General features: G+C 36.9%; 1 protein-coding gene and 1 pseudogene across 7 annotated transcripts in view; both read left to right on the plus strand.

The window, feature by feature from the left end:
- Positions 1-24,584, plus strand: part of BICC1 (BicC family RNA binding protein 1) — a 271,309-nt gene that overhangs the window by 115,719 nt on the left and 131,006 nt on the right. The window lies entirely within an intron of this gene.
- LOC140631654 (5-hydroxytryptamine receptor 3C pseudogene) lies at positions 21,804-22,931 on the plus strand (annotated as a pseudogene).

Below are 24,584 nucleotides of genomic sequence, written 5' to 3' on the forward strand. Positions count from 1 at the left end.
TGGCTGGTTTCTCAATTTAAATTTTGTGATCCTGGCTCAAAATGTAGTAAACTCTATTACTTGAACTTGGAATACAGAATTGTGCCAGCAGTCCCATTGGCATTCTGAGGCAGTAGTGAAGTTAAATTTTCTTCCCCAGAAGGCCAGTTGACTGACTTGAAGCAAGGGCACACTGTCCAAAATCCAGGGCCAGGTCATTTGAACTGCTTCAAAGGTGAATGGAAACTACATAAAGAAAACAACTCCATCTTGCCAGGAGCACTTGCCTTTTCATTTGGTGCTTTCCTTTCTGATTACTAGATTTTCCTGCTGAGTATATGCTGGCCTTTTGTATCTTTCTCTTCTGGCACATGTACAAAATTTTCACACACTCAGTTATACTCAGACCTTTGCTTAAGTAACTTTTCTAGATGGATTTGGAGTAATGCAGTGAAACTAAAGAAATACATGTTACTCTGGAATAGCAATGAGATGGGCAAAATTTTTAAATATAATTGTTTAACTATAGATGTGTCCATTTACTTATCTTTGTTTTCTTTTGTTTTGCGCTGCTTCTCTAGGCCAACTTTTCCTAAGAATAGAACTGTGCCATGTACTATCAGAGGAGAAACGCAGACTAATTATGAGGTCTTAAAGTTTATAAGATAGCACCTTTTAAATGTGTCAATCATACTAAGAACAAAAAGCTGATAAATACAACTTTCAGCTTTCCCAAATGGAATAAAGATGCAGAGTTGGGAAAATAATAAGAATGTAAGATATGAAGTTTATATTGATCTGTCATGGGAATCAATAACCTATTATTTATCTAGGCTAAAATTCTTTATAATACACTAGCAGAATTAGCTTTACCATGTTTCCTAGTGAGGTGTGCATATCATACATCCTTCTAAATAGGCTTAGGGTCTTGCAGGCGTCTGTATTATCTGTTTGAATATCATTACTTATAAATGAGGCTGTGATGATTATTGTAAAGATGGATTTCCTTTTCCATGTGTAAACTCTCATTGCTAGTAAATCTTTTTCTTTAGCCTTCTATATTTGGAACATTTTGACTGGGGCTAGCATGGTATCTGTATGTCTCTTGCATAGAACCTTTTAGGAAACTCATAGTAGAAATAATGGAAGAAACAGTGTTATCTTAGGCCATGAGTAGATCTCTTACGAAAAATGCAACAGGTTGCATTTGAGAGACAAAGTCTTTCTTGCAAGTTCCTGAATTAATACTAACTACTGTCTGTTTTAGGGAGTTTGCTTGCTAGTTTTAAATATAACAGAAAGTGTTTCTTTTCATAAGTTTATTTTCTATTTGGAAAAAATAGCTTTTTTTCCATTTATAAAAATAGCTTTTTTTTTCATTTTGTAAAAATGGTATGCATTCATTTAAAAAAGTACAGAAAAGTACATAGCAGAAACTAAATAAAGAACAGCCAAATTCCTCCTCAAAGATAGTGTGTACATTTTGGAAGCATCTTTCTAATTCTCTTCCTATGATAGATATACCTATATGTAGCTTTGTCATTTATAAACTAGTCTATATTCTACTTTTTCTAGCTAGCCATCAACTTTTCTTGTTCATAAATAAAGATTCACGTTCTATTTGGGGATCATGGAATTACTTAAACATTTTCCCAATAAAAATATGAAAATGTTTCATTTCATTAGAAGACAATATTAAGACATTGAATATTTGCCTGTGGTGACCATTGGAAAAAGAAGATGTCAAATTTTTGCTGAAAGAAATCCCTAATAAAGCATTGAAATTACATTGTTTTAGGAAATAACAGGAATGTCAAAATCTCTTTGCTGTTTTAGAGAATCAAATCCTTGGCTTTAGCTTAATTCAGAAATTTGAAAGAAATTAAGGTAACTCATGAATTTAAGAAGTGTTTTAATATACTATAACTAGTTACCTGGAATCCAGAAGAATGAATCATAGTGGTTATATTATCTAAGACTGAAGGAGTGATTTTTCCCAAGATGATTTTCCACACTCCTGAAAAACCATCATCTTCATCATAATCTATGTCTTTTGGTTTGTCACCACTTTGAAAGATAAGATTTTTCCAAGTCAACAAAACCTTTGGCTGCTCACAACTACTTTTTGTCTTGTTGATGGGGTAAAAAGGACTATCCTCACCATTACCAGAAGGTGTACTTAAGGGATTCAAGAAGAGCGTTCTCAAAAAAGAAAAGAAAAGAAAAGAAAAAATTGTGTGCGTGTGTATGGTGTGTAATCATGAGAGAGTAGCATAGCTCTGTAAATATGAAACTAGTTAAAGTTTTTCAGATCCCTTTGGTGTCTAGCTTTGACTAGAATTACAGAGAAAAATTGAAAAGCAATGCCATGATCAACTGGTTTTCTAAGTGTTGTAAAGTGTTCAGAGGATACGCTACAGTCAACAATGTATTTTCCAGAAATCACAGTATTTTTTTCCAGGAAGCTTTAAGACACAGTGAGTTCTTTTTTCGACTTGATCTAGTGTTTTCATGCCTTATTTTAATTTGAAAAGGTTTTCAGAAATAAGCATGACACACTCAACTGCATTAAAAACAAACTACTTTGCTCTTTCAGTGAGCATTAGCCCATTTCTAAGAGCAGTATTGGCACTTAGGACTGAGACCTTCTCCTACATTAGAGTATGGCTGAAGTCATCTACTTTAGGAGCTTGTGGTACTTGTCAGCTTTAGATGCTCACAATATATAAAAATATTCCCAGCAACTGTCCTTTCCTGAGCTGTGCTCTCATCACAATATTCATGGAGTCAGTGTCCGAACATTGTACCGATCCTTCAATTTTTTTTGTGCTCACCCATTGGAAATGCTATTTTCTCCTGCCCTTTGCCAGAGAAGCCTTTGAATCCGAGTCCCAAAAGGCATCTATTGTACAGAGTTTTGTTCTGTAGTGTGTACAGCACTCTTGTGTGCTAGCTACCCTGCCATGACTTAGGTTATTTACTGTAAAGATGTCCTATGATTTCAAAGGTTATGGTATGGAGAGAACAGTACCATGTTCAGTCTCTCTGTTCTCTCTCTCTCTCTCTCTCTCTCTCTCTCTCACACACACACACACACACACACACACACCCTATATCTTTAAGTGCTAGAGCACTAAGGTAGAGAATTCCTCTCCATTGTCAGAAATCCTTTCCATGGCCTGAGCATAGGGCTACTGGTACTTCTGTCTCTCTTGATTATGATCACTACTGATCACTTGCCTCTCTCTTTCCTTTCTGCTTTTCTTCTTTTTCTTGGTAGTTCCTCTACATAGGATGTAGGTAGGACCGTTTCCTTTTACCCCGTAATTGGTAACTAGGGTACAGATCGAAGGTCCTATGGCTCTGGCATTTTGAAGAGAGGTTGGAAAAACTGCCAACTGCTTACTTTTTCACATTTATAAGCGAGTGGCAGAAACTGCTCTGATACCCACAGCCACCACTACAAACCACCCCACTTCCCTGCAAACCCCCTCCCTGATAAAATTGAAGTGGGAAGAAAGAGGTAGAATATCCTGAGAGAGGTTGAGCTGGTGGGAAATGAGTGGTCTTTTTAAGAGGTTAGGAGATTATCTCTTGGGAGAAGAGACTTTGCAAGGAAATCTCTCAAAGATTGGGCACACTTCAAAAAGAGGAGACCAGTGTTTTATTACCTGGTCGCATAGCTGCTTAAGTAACAGTCTTGCTGATGTGCCCTGGTGCCTTTGTGAGACTGGACAAGACAACTAGGGAGAAACTCCTCCATCATTTAGTGTGAGCCACATCAGTAACACTGAAAGTAGCTGGGCTTGAGCTGACTCTCCATTATGCCATCCATGAAGCCTGACTGCTAGGTGAGTAGAGCCCAGCGTCTGGAGACCATTAGATATTCTGCTGGTGTCAGAGGGCAAGGAGACATGGAACCAATTTCCCTGGTTCTTTTGTGGCAGGGAAATGTACAGTGGGAGCCCTCACAGATGCCTCTCAAAAACTCATACAGACTCTCCATAGGAGAGCTACTTGCAGACCTTCCCTGTGGAGGCTGTCAGTAGCCAGTTAGTGTTAGAGAAGCACTAGAAGGCAGTGGAGAGAGGATTGCTGATGCACCCAGGTAAGTAAGGAGGAATTTGCTTTTTTTTTTTTTCCTCCCCATTCTTTCTCCCTGCCAAATAGCTGATTTCCACAGGTGTATTTGATAGACTTTCATGTGTTAACTCTTCTAATCCTCCAAACAAGTAAATGATATAGTTCTATTATTGTTCTCATTTTACATAGACAGGAAACTAGAGCATGGTGAAATTTAGTACTGGGAATTTGGATCCATATAGTCTGGCTCCCAAGACCAACTTATAACAACCTTATTGTATTGTCCCAGGATCTGAGATGAAAGGAAATGATTTCAGTTTTTTTTTACTGCAACCAGCATGAGAAATAGATACACTTTATATCCTGAAAATAAATAAATGAAAAAAGTTTAATGAGGTAACACATGTAATACAACCTGATTTTATTTTTCTGTTTTGTTTCATTAAAAAATATGCTAGTGACCACCTGCTATAATATAGATGATCTGGAGCTCAGAAGATGTTTGAAGGGAGGAAAGAACAGCCCCCCTTTCCCAGAGTTACCTTCTTTCTCTGCCCTGCTCTGTCTTCTCCCCCTCCTCCCATGCCTTTCTGAGTTTCCTGAGCTATAAATCTAGCTGCTCATGGAGAGGGAGATTAACTCTGAATTGATTGTCAGAGTGGAGTGTTACACTGCACTAGATTGAGTTTCTAATACTGAAAGTGACCAAATCTTTATGGACTCTTACCTTCATGATAAAACATGAGGAAGAGGGATTCCAGAGAGCACAGTTAAAAATAGTAATGGTAGGGTTCATGTTACTATCTCCACTGAATAGTGATTCCATTGTGGGTTGGTGATATCAGGCTTCAGCTGTTTGGACTATGCGGATTGCAGTCTAGCTAGGACAACCCTGTCTTCCATTGGTCATGCCTACCATCCGTGTTAGAGTGGAGCTGTTGGGTTCTGATTTGAGATCTCAAGCTGTTTTGTGTTATTAGCCCAGAGCAGGTTTTATTGAAATGGCTTATTTTGCTAATCCAGATTTATTTATTACTCTGTTACTTATAGTATATCATATTTGTTCATTCCTCCTTGGTTTAGAATTATTTTTCAATAAAACTCAGCCTCTTTAATGAGCTTTTATAGTCAACCTGGAGCTCCCTTTGTTAAAAATAAAAAATAAGTCAGGATGAAAAGATGTCTTAGCAGGAAAAGATGAAACCAACTGCAGTTAGTCTTTGAAAATTTACAAGAAGTACAAATATTAATGGCAAAACTTCTGTTAGAATTTTTTGAATCATGCTTTCTAGAGACCACAAAATTTCTGGGCTCCCTCTTAACTATATCCCCAACATAAAAATGACTTTTGTAGGCAATGAGGAATGCCTACCTTGAACATTTTCCAGACTGAAATGATGATCATCAGGCTCTAAGCTTTGTGACCTTATTCACCCATTTGTCTGGGGTTGGAATGAAGCCAGACTGTTCTCCAAGGGAAATTTTGGTCTTCCTTGCATATATTTCTGCAGCCCAGTGAGTTGGGTTGTCTTTCTCTTTTATTTGGCCCTACGCCATCAGCCTGTATTGGGAGAAACTGTGAGCAGAAAGTCCCACCACATGCCAGTATTGTGGAGGCTTCCACTCTATCACAGACTGGACTTTTATGAGGAACCACTGGGGAAGTTGCCTGCAGATCTTATAACCAGCAGCCTCTGTGCTTCCACCATAAAAAACTGGCTTACTTTTTAGCTCATGGACATTGTGAATCCTGTACAGATGTACTTTTCTCCTTGTGTCAGGGAGGCAGGAATCAAATTTGCAGCCTAAAATAGTGACCATTCAAGCCCTGATGTGTGACATTCAGTGTTCCAATCTTCCGTTTGGCTTTATTATTCTCTTTTCCTAATAATCCTTCTGGGATTCTCTCAGTTTTTCATTTGATGCTTTTGTTTCCTATGTGCTTTTTAATATACCTCCAGTCCTCATGGTAAAGTACTTGTATTCAGAGTGCTTTTGCCAAGTAAATATAACATGTGTTTTTAAAAGCTTTAGCCTTTTAAAAAAATCTACTGCCTTAAATTGGTTCTGATTGAAAATAAATTATAGTCCCAAATTTATAGTAGAAGAGCAGGACTGTAGTTTTTTCTTTTCTTTTTTTTTTTTCCTCTCAAGATTTTGTTTATTTATTCATGAGAGACAGAGGGAGAGAGAGGCAGAGATCTAGACAGAGGGAGAAACAGGCTCCATGCAGAGAGCCCGATGTGGGACTCTATCCCGGGACTCCAGGATCACACCCTGGGTCGAGGGCAGGTGCTAAACCACTGAGCAACCAGGGATCCCCCAAGGACTATAGCTTTTCTACACACCTTGCAGTCTTGTTCTAGGTTTGGCAGAGTGGGCATACTAAAGGAAGAATGAGTTTTTCTTGAGATAAAGAGATTAAGATAATTGAAAAGTCATGTTAATTACTCAGTAGAATCAGCTGATATTAAGTTGTAAGGAACCACCCAGAGGGGCATTCCAAATTCAGTAATGAATTGCGACAGAAAGTGTATTTAAAATTCATACTTAACAGTTCAGAAAAGAAAGATGGAATAAAAAGTGTACTGAGAATCAAGGGAACCATTAATTAGCTGTATTACTTTGAGAAGCCATTTTCCCTTTTATAAATTGGTGTCTCATCTATTAAATGAAGGAATTAGATTAAGTGAACATAACAGTTCTGCCAACTCTAATGTTTTCTGATTTTTTAAATGTAGTTAAAATAGAACCTTGAAAAGAGACCATCGATACTTGTATAAATGGAAATTTGAGTCCTGAGTTTTGAGACGCTTACTGGTAGCTGAATTAACATATTAATCCACAGACCTTCACTCCTGTCACATGCCACAATGTTTGGAGAATAAGGTGTTTTTCTCATAAACTTGAGTGTATAATGTAATTTATAGTAAAGCAAATGAAGGTAATGCTGTATGCACACGCCTATGGGCATGTGTGATTGTACTGCTTGCCAGAAAGTTTACCAACTCCTAGTCAATTGGTACTGTCTGGCAGGATATGGCTTGTTTTTACTTATTTATGTGATTACAGAACTTTTAAACATTCTGTATGTGTAGTAAAAGAAAATAAGCATAGTAGGAGCTTAGTGTTCTTCCTTTTCTCTAGTGTTTACTATTAGTGGAAGGCTTCATAATTTGAAATTTGTATACATGGAGGCTGAGCATAGTTCCTTGATAGCCTGTTGCATATACTAGAACATTTTGGCCATGCCAATAAAGATTTTAACCACTAATACAAGAGACATGCAGAAAACAGATTAATATACTAAGTTACACAGTAGTGCATAGTTATTGCCTTTAGAGCCTAATCATTGACTACTTTTAATAAAATGAATGAGAATATTGTATTGAAAAGGCAAGTTATTACCTAAAATGTGAAATATATTTAGTCAAGATGAGTGAATTTTGAGGTTTTGTCCTGCTAAACAGTAGCTGCCATATTTCACAAAAGAGAATGTATTTTCACTGAGATGGGCAGACACAAACACTGCCCTGAGTTTGGCCAAGTAGCCAGAAATAGTTTTAGGATTCGTGGAGTTGTCTCCAAAATTCCAGGGATATTGCATCATCTTCATGGGTCTGGTTTGTTTTCAGTTCCTTTTGAAACTGAGCCCTGCTGGTGGAATAAATACTCAATAAATTATACTCACACTAAGGCTCTGCACACCAAAGACAGTAGCAGAAATTTAAAGCCCCTTTCAGAAGCATCAAACTTCTCTTCTGAAGCGTGGCTTTTTTTCCCCCTTGAAAATGTAGTTTAGCATTTCTTCAAAGTATGCAATGTTTGAACTCAAAATAGCCCAGCGTGGAAAGTTGACAGTCTGGTCTTCATTTGCCCTCTGTTCAACAGTCCGCAGGTCTGTCTGAATCAGGGTACTGTGTATCCTTTATCAAGTGTCATTGCTCTTGCTTTGTTCCAGCAAATATATACTTAGCATGTACAGATTTTGACCTCAGTAAGAAAACATCATTGTTTAAATCATAGAATTTCTAATAAGTTTAGTCCTACAGAATTTTTATTCCTTAAGTTCCTTGATCTGAGAACAACTCTATTAATTTTATTTTCATAAGCAGCTGAAAGAATTAAAATAAATGACATCTTTACATACTGTCAGGTCTGTTTCCAACCTTCAGTAAATTGTAGATGGTTAATTGCATGTGGACATACAATTTACAGTCTTGACAATGTCTCCATGACTTACAATGTTAAATATTTATTGAACATCTATTATGAGCTAGGTAGGCACTGACCAGGACCTGAGGTTTGCCTGAAAAATTAAGTACTTCTGCGTTTTGCAACTAGCCTCACTTTCCAACTTTTCTTTCTCAGCATCTTTATACTAACCACATGCTGGTGCCATATGGGCTGCCAGCTATTCTCTGAATGCATGTAATCATGTCATTCCATCCATCTTGAATGTTTTTCTATCTCAACTCTTGCCCGTTAATGTGTTATTTTTGAAAGGCCAACTTAAATGCCATCTTTTTCATAAAACCATCCCTAATTACTGGGAACTAGAAATGATCCTTTATATGCTCTATGTCATGCACTATCTATCCCTCATTGGAGTTTTCATTTGCATGAGACATTTCATTATATTATAATAGAGGTGCACATAAAGGCAGGAATTGCTGTTTTGTATTTTTTGTATGTTCTAAAGGAAAGTACCCCTGTGGTAATTTTTGTGTCTTGGTAGGACTCAGTATCATCGAATGAATGAACATTCCTGTGATGTAAGGACACCTACTTAAAATACACAGTGATTTTGGAGAAGAGGGGGAGTAGTCTGGAGCCACTGAAATAACCTTAGTGTAGGAAGATTTCTCCAGTGTACAAATGGTCCCTAAATTACAATGGTTTGACATAGATTTTTTTTGCCTTTCAGTGGTGCAAAAGTGATATGCATTCAGTGGAAACCATATTCAAATTTTGAATTTGGATCTTTGCCCCAGGCTGGCGTTTTGTGGCACAATGCTCTCTTGTGATTCTGGGCAACAGCAGTGAGCTGCAGTGCCCAATCAGCCAAGTAGTTGGGAGGGTAAACAGCAGATACACTTGCAGTCATTCTGTACCCATTCATCCATCCTGTTTCACTTTCAATACAATGTTCAATAAATTATATGAGGTGCTCAACACTTTATTATAAAATAGGCTTTGTGCTAGATGATTTTGGCCAACTCTAGGCTAATGTAAACATTCTGAGCATGTTCAAGGTAGGCTAGGCTCACCTGTGATTTTGGTAGGTTATGTGCATTAAATACATTCTCAACTTAGGATATTTTCAACTTACAATGGGTCTCTTGGGTTGTAACCCCGCTGTAAGTCGAGGAAGAGCTGCAAAATTGTTTTATGTATCTTAATTTAAATTTTTGCTTAGTTACTATGCTTGTAGGATTCAGAATTCAAAATGTATAACAGTGTACATATAAAGTTAAAACATCTTCAGTCTCTTTTCCCTTTCCCACATTCTAGTTGCAACTTGCTTTATGGTTAACTTTAACTATATCTGGGAATCTATACAATTGGATATAAACATTGCCTTCAGTTTTTTTTTCCTGCTGCATATTACATGTTACATTGTATGGATGCAGTTTAAATTATTCAACTGGTCCCCCACTGGGGAGCCTTTTAGCTGTTTACAACTGTTTATTGTTACAGAAATGAATTTTCAACCATTTACAAAAGGGGAGAACAAAAACTAGAAGAGGCGTAAAATCTTGAACAAAGAGAATATTCTCTGAACAGAGACAATTTTAATAAGGTCCAATTTGTTTTATATGAATTCTTTTTTAGGAAAAACGTAAACAAACTAAAATTTAAGTTTTAAAGAGCCACTTAAAAACCTATTTGGCAGTTATATTTGCTCATTTATATTTGCCCATTTTGTTTCCTATTTGAATTGATATCTTATTTGTAGTTTCTGAGGATTCTGCAGGTAAATGTAATAATTTATATCCTTGTTTGAGATCAAACTCAGTAATTGTTTTGTGGTACTAATAGGCATTTGAGAGATTAAAGACTTGCTTTCCCATCATTATTATTATTTTTTTTTAATTTTTTTTTATTTATGACAGTCACAGAGAGAGAGAGAGAGAGGCAGAGACACAGGCAGAGGGAGAAGCAGGCTCCATGCACCGGGAGCCCGATGTGGGATTCGATCCCGGGTCTCCAGGATTGTGCCCTGGGCCAAAGGCAGGCGCTAAACCGCTGCGCCACCCAGGGATCCCTCCCATCATTATTAATATTTTACTTACAATCTTTTTAGTGTTGTTTCTGGTAACAGTATCATCAACCTCATCACATGTAGGTGGATCTTTGCAGCTTAAGATAGATCACATTCAAGATTGCCTTCTTAAAAAATTTTCAGTATGAAGAGTTATGTTCTGCATATAGACATGTAAAGTTATGTTAAATAATTTTAGTGGCAGTATCAACCATTTATTGAGCAACTACTGTGTATTATAGAGTGCAAATTCGATGGATTCTCCCAGGTGCATTAAACATTAACCTGATTTCCATTCCACAGAGATTTAATTGAAGTAGTTTGAGTGTTGGGATTTTTAGCACACTCTTCCCCAGTGATTGTTTATTAATAAGTTGTTTTTATTTTAAAATAGTTTTGGACTCCCCAAAATGTTGCAAAGACCTCTCGCACTCCTACGACTCAGATTCCCAATTATTAACATTTTACTGAATTTTCTCCCTTTTCTGTTGATCTGTGTAGTCTTTCTTACATGATGCTCCATCACCCCTAAATGAGGTTGGTACTGTTACCAAAGACAGCAGTCAGGATGAGAAAGTGTGGATAATTTTCTATCACCAGGAAATCAACGTTACACAAAACCACCATGTAATCCACACATTCCATTCCAGTTTTACCAAGTGCCCCCAGTAGTGTCTCTTTTTCCCTTCCTGGTCCAGAATTATATAAAAGAATATGTGTTGAACTTAGTTGTCATGTCTGTCCTCCTTCTTCAGTGTAGAACCCATTCCTCATTCTGTACAACCCTCGATTGGGACCATTCAGTGTTTTTTAACAACCAGACTCAGGTTGTGCTTTCCTGGAAGGAGTGGTGCCATGCTCTTTCCAGCATATCACCACGGGAAACATATCATGTCAATCTGTTTCACCACTATAATGTTAAATATGATCACCTGCTTAAGTTGGTAAACTCTGGCTTTCTTCATTGTCACCCTCATCCCCTCTGTATTTAACTAGTATTTTGTGAGGTGATGTTCTCATATTATGCCAGTATTCTGTTCTTCATCAGATCTCCACCTACAGGTCCTAGCATTCATTGATTGCTTTTGTTTTAAGACTACTGTGATAGTTGCTGAATGGTAATTATTTTCATTATTCCATCCACATCTGTTAGTTGATATTCTATAAGAAAGGGCTTTCTTTGCTATTTATCAATTTATTTATTCATTTACGTATTATATCAGTATGGGTTTATGGATGCCCCTTTTACTCAATGGATTATAATTTGATAATCTCATGATTTTGATTCTCCAATTGTCCCAGATTGGAACCCTTCCAGGTTGACTCCTGTATTTGTTTGTTTTTGATACATTCTTGTCATTCTTTGAGCATTTTCCTAGGACAAGATGTTCCAGGCTTATCTTGTACTTCCCTCCCCTGACCCTTGTTCTTTTGACTAGAGGATGGTAACTAGAGTCATGATCTGGGTCTCAGTGCTGTCATTCCTAGTAGGTCCTCTCAGCCGACAGAACTAGGAAATGTATATGTGTATACATAATACACATATGTATATCAATGTCTGTTTCTGTACCTGTGCCCATACAGCTTTAGAAAAATGTGTTTATTCTTTCAAATTCAAACCATTACCCCCCGTGCTTTTTCTAGCCTTCACCTCTTCCAGAAATTTAAAATGAGCTCTCATTCTCCTCAATATATTACTTTTGTGCCCAATTAATTAGTTCTGCTTAATGTAACCAATATTCCAACTATACAGGAATCCTCCTTATTCCACCAACTTTGTGCTCCCCTCACTCAGCCCCTTTCTGTAGCTGCCAGACATGATGCCTCTGCATGGTACCCCCTCCTCATTGTGGTCCCACTTCCTTGGTCTTTAGCACATTCATGTCAGGAAGGAGGAGAGGGAAGGTAAAGAGTGTTCCCCTAAGTGATTTAATGTGCTGCCAAGTTGAAAGTCACAGTATTTAACATGCATTGTATTTTAAAATATTTCAAACAATAAATAAATAAATAAATAAATAAATAAATAAATAAATAATTTATACCATATATTCCTTCCACATAAAATTTGAGATTTAAGAAATATATATCTTTTTTATCTGCTTCTCTTTTTATAATTTGTTCATTTTTCTCATACATGGAATAGAGGTAAATTTTTGTTAATTCTGAGATGAGTGGGGTGTTGGTACCTGGATTTTTATTTTAATGTTTAAAATTTTCTTGATGGTAATAGGACAGGGTTTCTAAAATGACATGATCTAGGGGGTACCTGGGTGGTTCAGTCAGCTAAGCGTCTGACTCATGGTTTTGATTCAGGTCATAGTCTTATGGGTCCTGAGATCTAGCCCCATGTTAGGCTCTGTACTTAGTGGGGAGTCTACTTGAAGATTCTCTCCCTCTGCCTCTCCCCTACTCATGCCTGTGTGATTTCTCTCAGATAAATCAATCAATCAATCTTTAAAAGAATTTTAAATGACATGATCTGGTATATTGGTGGCAACCTGGTGCTGTCAGGTCTTTTAAGGAGTGGATTCTTTTCTTTAAATTCATGACATTAAAAGGGCTCACATATGAAACTTGAATTTTTCTTGTCACTTCTGAAATCTCTCATGCTTCTCTGTGCTTCTTCACTAAATTCAGAAGCATTAATATCAAGAGGTTCCATGTTCTTTCTCCCTGGAGTTTAGAAATGGCATTTTAAAGAGCTCAGGCACCCCCTACCCCAAATATACCCCCTTCAGGAAATCTGAAGGGAGAAATGGTCTGGAGCCACTAGCCTAGATATAAATATCAAAGTCCAAACCCCATTATAGTTAGAAAAATGCTAGGAGTGATCTAAAGCTAAATTCCATTGCTGTGTGATTCATGATGATCTAAGACTTTTCATCTGTTTTTCATTTTCTGAAGATTGTTAAGTTGGTTGCTATTATCGACAATGTTTAGGTTTAAACAATTAAAATTAAGGTATAGAGTTACCTTTGTATGTCATGTTCAGGTTTTGCTCATTTGTTGGCACAAGTTCATTATGCAAAGATTATGTGGCACAAGTTTACCTTAGATAATCTCTTACATAGTGGAAAATATGTGATGTCAGTTGGAGGGTAACTGAGTACTTTGGGTAAAATTTCACTTACTTAAAAAAAATTGGATTAAGTATTATTGAATTTATACAGATTTAAAATCTGATATAATTTGGATTTTTAAATATGAAGCTTTGTGGTATTATTCATTTGACCAAAGATTAAATTATATAACTTTGATTTGTTAGAGTTTTGAAAGATGAAATCAAGAACACAAATTTTTGTTAATTCTGAGATGAGTGGGGTGTTGGTACCTGGATTTTTATTTTAATGTTTTAAATTTCCTTGATGGTAATAGGACAGGGTTTCTAAAATGACATGATCTCGGACTTCTAACTAAAAATGGGAATAATTTTGTTGTCCTTTAGTTCTTAGATTAGAAATATGAAACCAGAAGTCAGTTAAGTCTCTGTAGCAATCATCTCAGTTTACAAGATGAATAACACATTTCAATCTGGATGTTAGGAAAGTTCTTAAGTAAAAAACAAAAGAAAACACTCCTTCTCCCCAAATACCAGGTATTTTGACTAGAAATTCAGCCATTATTTTGCATTACAATGAGAAGGTGTGACATTACCACTGATTACTTCCACAGCTTGCCTCTGACTTCCTTGTGGGAATATAGAAAGAATTATTTTGTTGATTACCTTGCAGTTTCATATGGTTCACCCTGATAAATATGTAATAAAACATTATGAGAAAATATAGAATATTTTGTATCATTCTGGTAAGAAGATAGAGTATTGTGTTCTAATAACATTCCGTTAGCATGTAGAAAACTTGTATTTTTGCTGTGTTTGTTCCCATCACTTTTCTGAAAATTCATACTTGTGCAACTAAAAGAAACTTGTTTTGTACAGTGTCTGTAATAGTGCCTGCTACCTTGTAGGCACTCAGTAAATATTTGTTGAATAAATAAATGAAATATTTTTATTTGTATTGGTTTTGAAAATTCAAATTTATTAGTTTTTATTAAAAGAACAGAAAAAAAAAAAAGAACAGTTTCCTTTCCCTCAACTTCCAGTACCTGACAGTCACTGATCTGTTTCTCTCCTTGCAGTGTTTCAGAGTGTCATATAAGTAGAGTCACACAATGTTTAGTCTTTTATGTCTTTTTAAACTTAGATTAAATCTTTTGAGATTTATCTAGGTTGTTGAGAATATCAGTGGTTTTTTGCTTGGTTCTGAGTAGTGGTCTATTGTATAGATATGCTGGTATTTCTTGTTCATTCATCAGTGGATGAGCATTTGAATTGTTTGCATTTTATGGCTATTATAAATGAATGTGCTGTAAAATCCACATAGCAGGTCTCTTGAGTGAATGCCTTGGAATGGACTTGGCTAGCTTCTATGGGAAGAGTATGTTTTACTCTGTAGGAAGGTGGCTCTATAATTTTGGATTCCTACCAGTGACATGTGAGAATTGCCATTTGTTTACAGTCTTTCCAGCACTTGGTGATGTCTGTCTTTTTAAGGTTAGCCAGTCTAGTGAATATGTAGCAGTTTTTCATTGTGGAGTTTTGTACATTTTTTTGAGGACTCAGGTTAAGCAGTTTATGTGCCTGTTGGCCATTCATATCTGGTTTCTTTTGTTCAGTCCTCCAAAGTTTGCTAATAGTTTTGAGTTATTTACTGAGTAGTAAGAGTTTGGGATGCAGGTCCTTTATTGGGTATATAATTTGTAAGTATTTTTTTCTAGTCTTTTTTCTATGACTTTGTTCTGTATGTTAAGCATTTTTCTTTGACTCTTTACACAGTTTTCATCTCTCTGGTAAATACCCCTCCCCTCCATTAGCATACATTGAGCTTTTTTTTTTTTTTTCTTCAATTAGATCCTTATTATATTTTTAACTATTTTAAATGTCCCGTATGATATTTATAATATCTGGACTACATTGGAGTCTGGTCCTGTTCACCATGTTATCTGTTAACACTAGCTTAATTTTTCCTTTTTTTGTTTAGTAATTTTTTGATTGAATATAAAGTATTGTGTGCTAAAGAACAATAGAGACTGAGTAATAATACCTATAAATGGTCACTTCTCTCCTTCAGGCTATAAACATAGGCAGTTTGGGTTATATCAATATTGTCAGTAGTTGAGCTAGGTTTAAATTTTGCTGTTGCTATAGTTACTGTGAGTCCATCACAAACTTCACACTTCTCCAATGTTGAGCAACGGCTACATTGAGCTTAGGAGGAGGTCTGGAGTGCAGGAGTGTTTTCACCATGTTCCTAATCTATGCCAGGTTCAGTACACACGGTACACCAGGGCCCCAGGGCTCTCTCTGTGTTTGTGTCTCTCCCCCAGCAGGGGGCCTCTGCTGCTTGGTACTTGGTGCAAGGTTCTTGGTGGGGTGAAAAGTGCATTGGTACCCTTTTTCTCCCCCCAGCCTCAGTGTTAGGCAAGTCTTGTAAGCCTGAGCTTCAGTGTTCCTGCCCCTCTCATAACTGTTTTTAAAATCTGCATGATGAGTTTTGATAGTATCTTGTTCCTTCAACATAGTTGCGATGAATTCTTTTATATCTTTAAGCATAAATTTTTTAAAAGATTTATTTATTTATTCATGAGAGACACAGAGAGAGAGAGGGGCAGAGACATAGTCAGAGGGAGAAGCAGGCTCCCTGCAGGGAGCCCGATGTAGTACTCGATCCCAGGATCAGGACCTGAGCCAAAGGCAGATGCTCAACCACTGAGCCACCCTGGTGCCCAAGCATAAATATTCTTTGTTGTATTGTAATATCTGCATTATTTTGGTGGTCTTTTTTTGTAGTTTGTTGTTTCTACTGACTCACCACTCATGGCTTTTCCCTTGTATCTGTAGTGATTTTTGAGTATAAGCTGATGTTCATTGGCATTTTATCCATGAAACTTATTTGAAAACTACTTTTAAGTTAAACTTTAAAAAAATTCTGTCACCAAGAGTACATGAATATAGACTTGTATTTAGGAATTCTCAGGCCTTTTCCTCATTCCACAAGGCAAAGCCAGACACTGTTGATCACTAACTGGGAATTTTTATTTCAACCTCTAGGGCTTTATGTGTTTCTGTTGTGAACTTTATTTTCTGTTCACTGAACATGCTTTATTAAAATTCAGGATATAGGCCAGCAGGTATAGACATTTCTATAGCAAATGTAGACTCCAGCCTTTGCTTCTTATCATTTCTGATCTAAGGAATTTTCTTTGCAAAATATTTTTATATCTTACTCAGCATTTTTTTAGGAAGATTGAATTATCTTTTTTTTATACATACCAAATTCGTTGTTATGTGAAGAGATAATCAAAGAATATGCAGCCAAAAGTGAAAGAAAAGCATTACAGAGGTGTCAGGGAGTTTATTAAGTAAAAGTCTTCTGTATTATTTTCTGCATTTTGTAATGTTTGCAGTATTTTTCAGATTTTAGGATTTGATCTTACTGTGATTTTTCTCATTCTATTTTAAAATTTTTTTTTTAAATTCAATTTGCCAACATATAGTATAACACCCAATGCTCATCTCATCATGTGCCCTCCTTAGTGCCCATCATGCAGTTACCCCATCCCCCAACCAACTCCCCTTCTGCAACCCTTTGTTTGTTTCCCAAAGTTAGGAGTCTCTTATGGTTTGTCTTCCTCTCTAATTTTTCCCCACTCTTTTCTCAGCATTTTAAGGTGTCTTTTTTTTTTTACTTAAGTAGCTTTATCTGAATATCCAGTTTACCCTGTTCCTAGAAGTGCAACTTGTGCATGCTATTTTCTCATACTTCTGGTAGCAGTTGATACCATTATCATGTGTCTTTTTTTCCTCTTCAGCCAACACTCGTATTTTAATAGGTTGTTGAATATGACTTTTTAGTTTTTGAATTCTTGACCAAGCACAGTGAAGGTAGGAGGAGGTTGTATAAAGAGCTTAGACTTTTCATTTAAGTAGACATTCAAATATATTTGAACTGTAAATACATCAGCATTTATTAGTTGTGTGACCTTGGGCAAATTACCAATTTTTAAAAAAGATTTATTTATTTTAGCGAGAGTAGTGGCAGAGGGAGAAGGAGAGAGAGAATCTCAAGCAGGGTGCCTGCCAAGTGTGGGGCTCAATCCCATTACCCCAAGATCACGACCTGAGCTGAAACCAAGACTCAGCTGCTCAACCAACTGAACCACCCGAGTGCCCCATAAATTACTTAGTTTTTGAGTTTCTTTCTTCACTTGTTGAATGGGATAGTGATGCCTACCCTTTTGAGGACTAAATTAGACTGTGATTATTGTATATCTGAAACTAATATAACACTGTTAACTATACTGGATTTTAAAAAAAAGACTGTGATTAAAGCAATCTACATAAAGCCTCCCTGTCATGTCACATAGTAGGCATTCAAATGTTAATATCATCATCTTCTTCCCTTAAATACCTGATGAATTTTCCCTGTATTTTCCCCCTTGAGTTCTCCCCTGCAAGGAATTTTAGATAAGATAGTAAAAATATCTCAGCTATTTGCTCCTCGTTAATCTGTTTTGTCAATTTAATATTTAAACTATTTTGACAAATATATTGGACGTGATGACTTTTTCTGACTTTTAAGTATTGAAGTAGGTAAGAGAGTTTCACGATTAGGACGGGTGGACAATTCTCAATTCAGTTCAACTTGTCAGTTACAAGGAAGGTACAGATAATTACTTACCAAACTAGAATTTTATTTTCTAATTAATTGCTATGAGTTTTGTACCTCTGTGGATTATGAACAAGATAGAGAAAAAATTACTTATTCTCTTTGGCCTTTTAGTCCTTTAAAAGCTAATTTGTAAAGTGGTGTTATTTAATAGGGTTGTATGGTGACAGATGGTAGCTACACTTGTGCTGAGCATAGCATAAACATATAGACTATGGAACCACTATTTGTGGAATCACTGTGTCGTATACCTGAAACTAATATAACATTATGTGTCAGCTCTACTTCAGTTTTAAAAAAAAGCCAATTTGTTAAGAATGGCTTTTAAATATAGTCTAGATACAGTTTCTTACTGGCTATTGTGATGTTTCTTTACCAAACTTGAGATTACAGTAATAATTTATTTATATCTCTATTTTTAGCTAACATGTCAAGTATTTGAGTGAATTTATAAAATTATTTCTCATTTGTTCACTGTAATTATGAAAAAATATAGCATAAAGGGCAAGTCTCTAATACTTCAATTTTAGGAAGTAGTTTTAACTTCTCTGTTCAAGATTTTTCTGTTTTAAAAATCAGATGTGTTACCAAATACCTAAAACAAAACTTTTAAGTACTCTTTTTTTGGGCAAGAGGAGGGCAGCTCCTGTCCCCTACCTTCTTGTGGAATCGGTGAAATTGGGTAAAGGCAAGGAAGACAGGGTAGAGGTGGAAGGAAAGTCACACATCTAACCATCTCTCATCTGTCTCTAAAAGATCAAACTCACTTTTTAATGTAATTAAAATGTTCAGTTGAGTCTTTTTATGTTGCATATGAGGGAATAGAATGTCAAGAGAGGCAACTTACACTCATAGGAACATACAGCTAGTTAATTTCAGAGCCAGAACTGAAGGCCACTCCTGACTCAGCTGTGTGATCCTAAGCAAATTCTTTAATCTCTCCAGACTTGCTTTTCAAGTGTCAGATGAGGGTCATGCCTGCTTTGTAAGGTTATATGAAGGAAGTAGAGATCATGTATATTTGTATTTATGAAGTGCTGATGTGTACCAGGTGCCCAATAAATGTTTGTCATCTGGGCTTACTGTAAATTACCTTTTTTGTAAACATAATAAGTAAAAAATTTGGCAATAAACACAGAATTGAATACTTTATGGTCTTTGACTTTTTAACAAAATGCATGGGGTGCAGACTAGAAGTAAAACTTGTTTTAGAAGATTCCCTGAATCATTTTAGCTTGAAAAAAAGGGGAGTTTTCCATCATCTTTAGATGCTCTGATTTTGGTCAGTGCATTATTGCCTTGGGTCAGATACACCAATTTATACTAAAAGCATTTTTGAAGACTTTTCTCTGCTCTTTCTTTTGTGAACTGTTCTTATGTGAGCTTTGATCCTCACTAAACAACCTTATAAAGAAAGGGAAATATCAGTGAAGTTTAAAGCTTATGCTTTCCACTCAATTTTTTTCCAGATAAATTTACAGCGTTCTGAATCTCATCTTTATGCCTGATCCTCCTGGTTGAAGAACTCAGAATTTTTCTTTAGCACAACAGCCTGTATCACACTAGTTGCATTTAAGCTTTATGCTACTTCCTTTGCCCTTTTAACAAACACATGTTCCAAGGATTGCATCATTTTAAATGGATGGAATAAGTCGAAATTCTCTTATTTGGGAAAACTTGGTTTTATTGACGACATGGAGTTTGTTTAGCACATTTATGGAAAGCATTTTGCTTTAGGTTAGTAATAATGTATAAACCAAAACCCAGAAACTTAGAAAACAAGTTTTATCTTTACTCTCTAAAACTTGTGGATGTACTTAGTTCAGTATTTTTCTTGATCAGACTAGTGAAGAATTTAAAAACTGAGGACTTAGAATTCAAAAGGATATGTGCACCCCTGCATTTATAGCAGCATTATTTACAATAGCCAAATTATGGAAGTAGCCTGTGCCCATTGATAGATAAATGGATAAAGAAGATTGGTGTATACACACACACACACACACACACACACACGTACGCGCACACACAGGAATATTAGTCATAAAAAAGAATGAAATATTGCCATTTGCAAGGCTTTGAATGGAGCTAGAGAGTATAATGCTAAGTGAAATAAGTCAGTCAGAGAAAGACAAATGTTACATGATTTCACTCATATGTGGAATTTAAGAAGCAAAATAAATGAGTAAAGGAAAAAATAAGACCAAAAAACAAACTCTTAACTATAGAGAACAAACTGTTGGGTCACAAGAGGGGAGGTTGGAGGATGGGTAAAATAGATGATGGGAAATATCAGAAAGGGAGACAGAACATGAAAGCCTCCTAACTCTGGGAAATGAACTAGGGGTGGTGGAAGGGGAGGTGGACGGGGGGTAGGGGTGAATGGGTGACGGGCACTGAGGGGGGCACTTGACAGGATAAGCACTGGGTGGTATTCTGTATGTTGACAAATTGAACACCAATAAAAATAAATGTATTAAAAATAAAAAAATAAAATAGATAATGGGGATTAAGGAACGCATTTGTCGTGATAAGCACGAGGTGATATATGTATGTGATATATGGAATTGTTGAATTATTATATTGTACACCTGAAACTAAGATAATACTGTATATTAACTCTACGGGAATTAATTGAAAAAAAAAAAAACCTGGAGGACTTGGGACCAGTCTTAGGCTCATTTAGTTATTTTCTTTTCCTTTACTTTAACAGTGGAGCTCTTAAGAAGTCATAGTGTCTAGATGTTTACTTGAGAGATTAATATTCCTTTCTTCTGAAGTTTAAAAGGATTTTAAAAAGTTTTGTACAGTGAAAGTCCAACTGATAGCATGTACATTAAGGAAAGCTACTTATCTTAGAATATTCTCCAGACTATATGTTAAAAGCTTAATCTGCTGAAAATGAGCAATAAAATATCTCAGGCAGTGTATATGAATATGTAATTAAAATACTTATGCTACTAAGTGAAAACTCTCTTCCAATGTAGTATCTACAGTTATGTTTGCCACTTCATAAACTCTAAGTATTGGCTGAATGAATAAATAAATGCAAGTTGATATTGAGCTTTGGATTGGTAGTTGGTTTTGAAAAATCAGTTTATAAGTTTTAATTAAAAGGACAGTTTGAGCTAGGGCTCAAGCTGTGGCCTGTGTGTCTGTAAGATCCCTAAGTCTCCAGAGAAGAGCAAGAGGAAAATGGAAAGAGGTTGGCTGCATGGGGAGGGATTCCTCCGTTCCTCCTCGGACTTATTCTCCACTGGCTGCTTCAAGGAAGAGGAGATAGGGATCCCTGGGTGGCGCAGCGGTTTGGCGCCTGCCTTTGGCCCGGGGCGCGATCCTGGACACCCGGGATCGAATCCCACATCGGGCTCCCAGCATGGAGCCTGCTTCTCCCTCTGCCTGTGTCTCTGCCTCTCTGTCTCTCTCTGTGTGACTATCATGAATAAATAAATAAAATCTTTAAAAAAAAAAAAAAAAAAAAAAAAAAAAGGAAGAGGAGATAGCTTTACTACCCATCATTTAGGCTTTGACCAGCATGCCTTCCAAGTAGTGTTTAACAGAAAAGTTTCCATCCAGCCATCAGGTACAGTATCTTCACTCGTGTCCACATCACTATTACTCTGTGTGGCATCTTAGAAATGGGTGATGCACAGCTTCAACTGATGACATCATTCTTGTGGCTGACTTATGATCTGGTATAATTCATTCGTCTGTGGAATCCAGAGGAATATTAGGACAGGAAGCCTAGCATGGCAACTAAGAACCATTGGCTTCCAGCTATCTTCACTGAGGAGTTCACGAATGTGGATCAGGCACCTAAAGGTCACATGGCTTATGTCACCTATGAAGGTTGTATCAGATACGATAAAGCCAGTGTGAGTCAGCAAATGTAACCTGGACCTCTTCTGTGTACCCTTTGATGAACAGAACTGTGTTCTCACCTTCAGCTCTTTCATCCTAGCAGGTGGCCATGAGGCACAGACTCAGCCTCTATGTGATGAGCTTTCTGGTGTCTGGTGGCTTTCTGGTTGTCATCAATGCTTTTAGCTTCTTCCTGCCAGCAGAATGTGAGAGTCGTGCCCCATTCAAGATAGTACATCCACTGCAGTACACTGTCTTTCTGCTCATGATGAATGACTTATTCCAAGTCACTGGCACCCCTTGCATTGGAGTTTCCTTTGCCCTGTGTCTGTCTCTGATGGTGTAGGTCAGCTTATTGGGGACTGTTTTCATCACCTCCCTGCTGTACCTGACTATAACCCCGCTGCCACCTTGTCTCTACATTGTACTTGCACAAAAAAATGCTGCCTCACTGCAACCCAGAAGGGAACTAAGGGCCTGGGTCTCACTCCTACCCACTGCCTAGCCTGAAGGAGCCAGAGGAGTTGTGAGGAGGGTGCCTAGATGTCCTGTGTCAACAAGGGCCAGTAGGAACACAAGGCACAAAGCAGCACTTGCTGGACCTGTGAGTGCAGTTCAGCCACACAATGGAGACTGTACTCTTCTACCTCTATCTGCTCTTTAGGGCCTCTTCCATCATGGAAGATGGAAGACCTCTGGAAGACCTTGGCAGATGCCCACCTATAAACCCTAATCTGGAGCTTCTTTTGCCTCTAGAAATCAGCCTGGCTTTCATGCCCATCCAATCCCAGCCCCACAGCCTTGGCAACAACCTTGTTTTTAACCCCACCCTTCTACACAGTTTCAGACTAGACCCAGGTAATTCCCTCTGCCCTCCAGCAGTTAAATTCTTGTTCCTGCTTGCTTCTCAGGCTTCCCAAGAGTCCTGCCTAGCTCCTCTGGACTCAGTTTCCTGGAATACTCCCTTGGTTGAATCACCCTCAATAAGCCTCTTTGCAGGAAAAAGAACAATTTGATCTTATTTTTTGAATATAACTTTATTAAACTTCAACCAAGTCCGTAATAATTTTAATAATTTTAGTTGCTATTTTTTGCTAAGATATACCTAGGGATTTTCTTTAAGTAAAAAATTTGTGTTTGATGGTGGAAATTAAGGATGTAAACAATATCCCTAGGGAAAAAATAGTTAGGTTTAGTTAACGCTTTTGGGACGCCTGGGTGGCTCAGTGGTTGAGCGTCTGCCTTCGGCCCAGGGCGTGATCCCGTGGTCCTGGGATCAAGTCCCACATCGGACTCCCTGCTTGGAGCCTGCCTCTCCCTCTGCCTGTGTCTCTGCCTCTTTCTCTGTGTCTCTCATGAATAAATAAATAAAATCTTTAAACAACAACAACAAAGTTAATGCTTTTAAAGAAATTAGTAACTTAAAGCTTTTCTAACACTTTATTATAAAAAATACAAAAAAATTGTAAGAATTATGCAGAGAATACCATATACCCACTAATTAAATTTTTACAATTACTTCTTTATATTTGCTTTATCACATATGGATCTATCCTTCTGTTTATTCATCATTCCATTTTTTCCTGCATTTCAGACTAGGAGGCCTACATCAGCACACTTCAGCTCTTCACCATGCATACCAACAGTCAGCATTTAATATTTGTAGTGTTTTGTCATTGCTAAATGTAGATAAGTACATGTAGTATTCATTGTGTTTTGACAAATGCATACACCCTTGTAACCCAAACTCTTATGAAGATATAGACCATTACCATGACTTGAAGCAGTTTCCTCCTACCTCCTCTTCCACAAACCATCCCCCCTTACTGTGGCAACCACTTTTCTGAAATTTTTCACTAAAGATTAGTTTTGTTTGTTTTAGAATATTATTTAAATGGGAACATCAGTATGTACTTTATGATATAAGGCTTCTCTCTCTGAGCATAATGTTTTTGGGTTCGATTCATATTGTTGCATATTATCAGTAGTTGGTACCTTTTGATTGATGAGTTGTATTACATTGTGTACCGCAATTAATCTGTTGCCTTGTTTATGGATACCTGGCTATTTCCTGTTTTTCAGTATTATAAATAAGCTGCTGAGAACAAGTCTTTTACTTGCTGGGTATTTACATCTTGGTTGTCTCAAGAATTTATAAAATAGAGTGTTAAAATCGAGCTTACTCAAGTGTGTGTCTTTTCCACAAGTCCATATTTCAGTGAATGACACCAACTTTCACAGAGTTGTTCAAGCCATAACCTTGAGTATCGTCCTTGACTGCTTGCTGTCCCTGATCTGTCATGCATAACCACATATAAAGTGCTACCAGTACTGTCATCTTCACATTTATTCACTTTGCCATAGGTCTGTAATCATTATTCTACTTGAAGCCATCCCCATCTTTGAGCTGGATTGTCAAAACAACTTCCTAAGTCATCTCCTTGCCACCTCACTTGACCCCCACTCCATTCCTTTCTTCAAACTGTTGTCAGTGATTGTTGAAAAAATACACATTAGATCACATTACTTACCTATTAAAAAATGTCTAGTTTCCCAATGCTCTTAGGATAAAAAAAGTAAAATCCTTATTCTACTTTGCAAGTCTCTGTGTGATTTGACTCCTACATCTTCCTTTGTCTTCTCTTTCTAGCCACACTGGGTTTACATGT

This window comes from Canis lupus, chromosome 4 (assembly GCF_048164855.1).
Source record: "Canis lupus baileyi chromosome 4, mCanLup2.hap1, whole genome shotgun sequence".
NCBI lineage: Eukaryota > Metazoa > Chordata > Mammalia > Carnivora > Canidae > Canis > Canis lupus.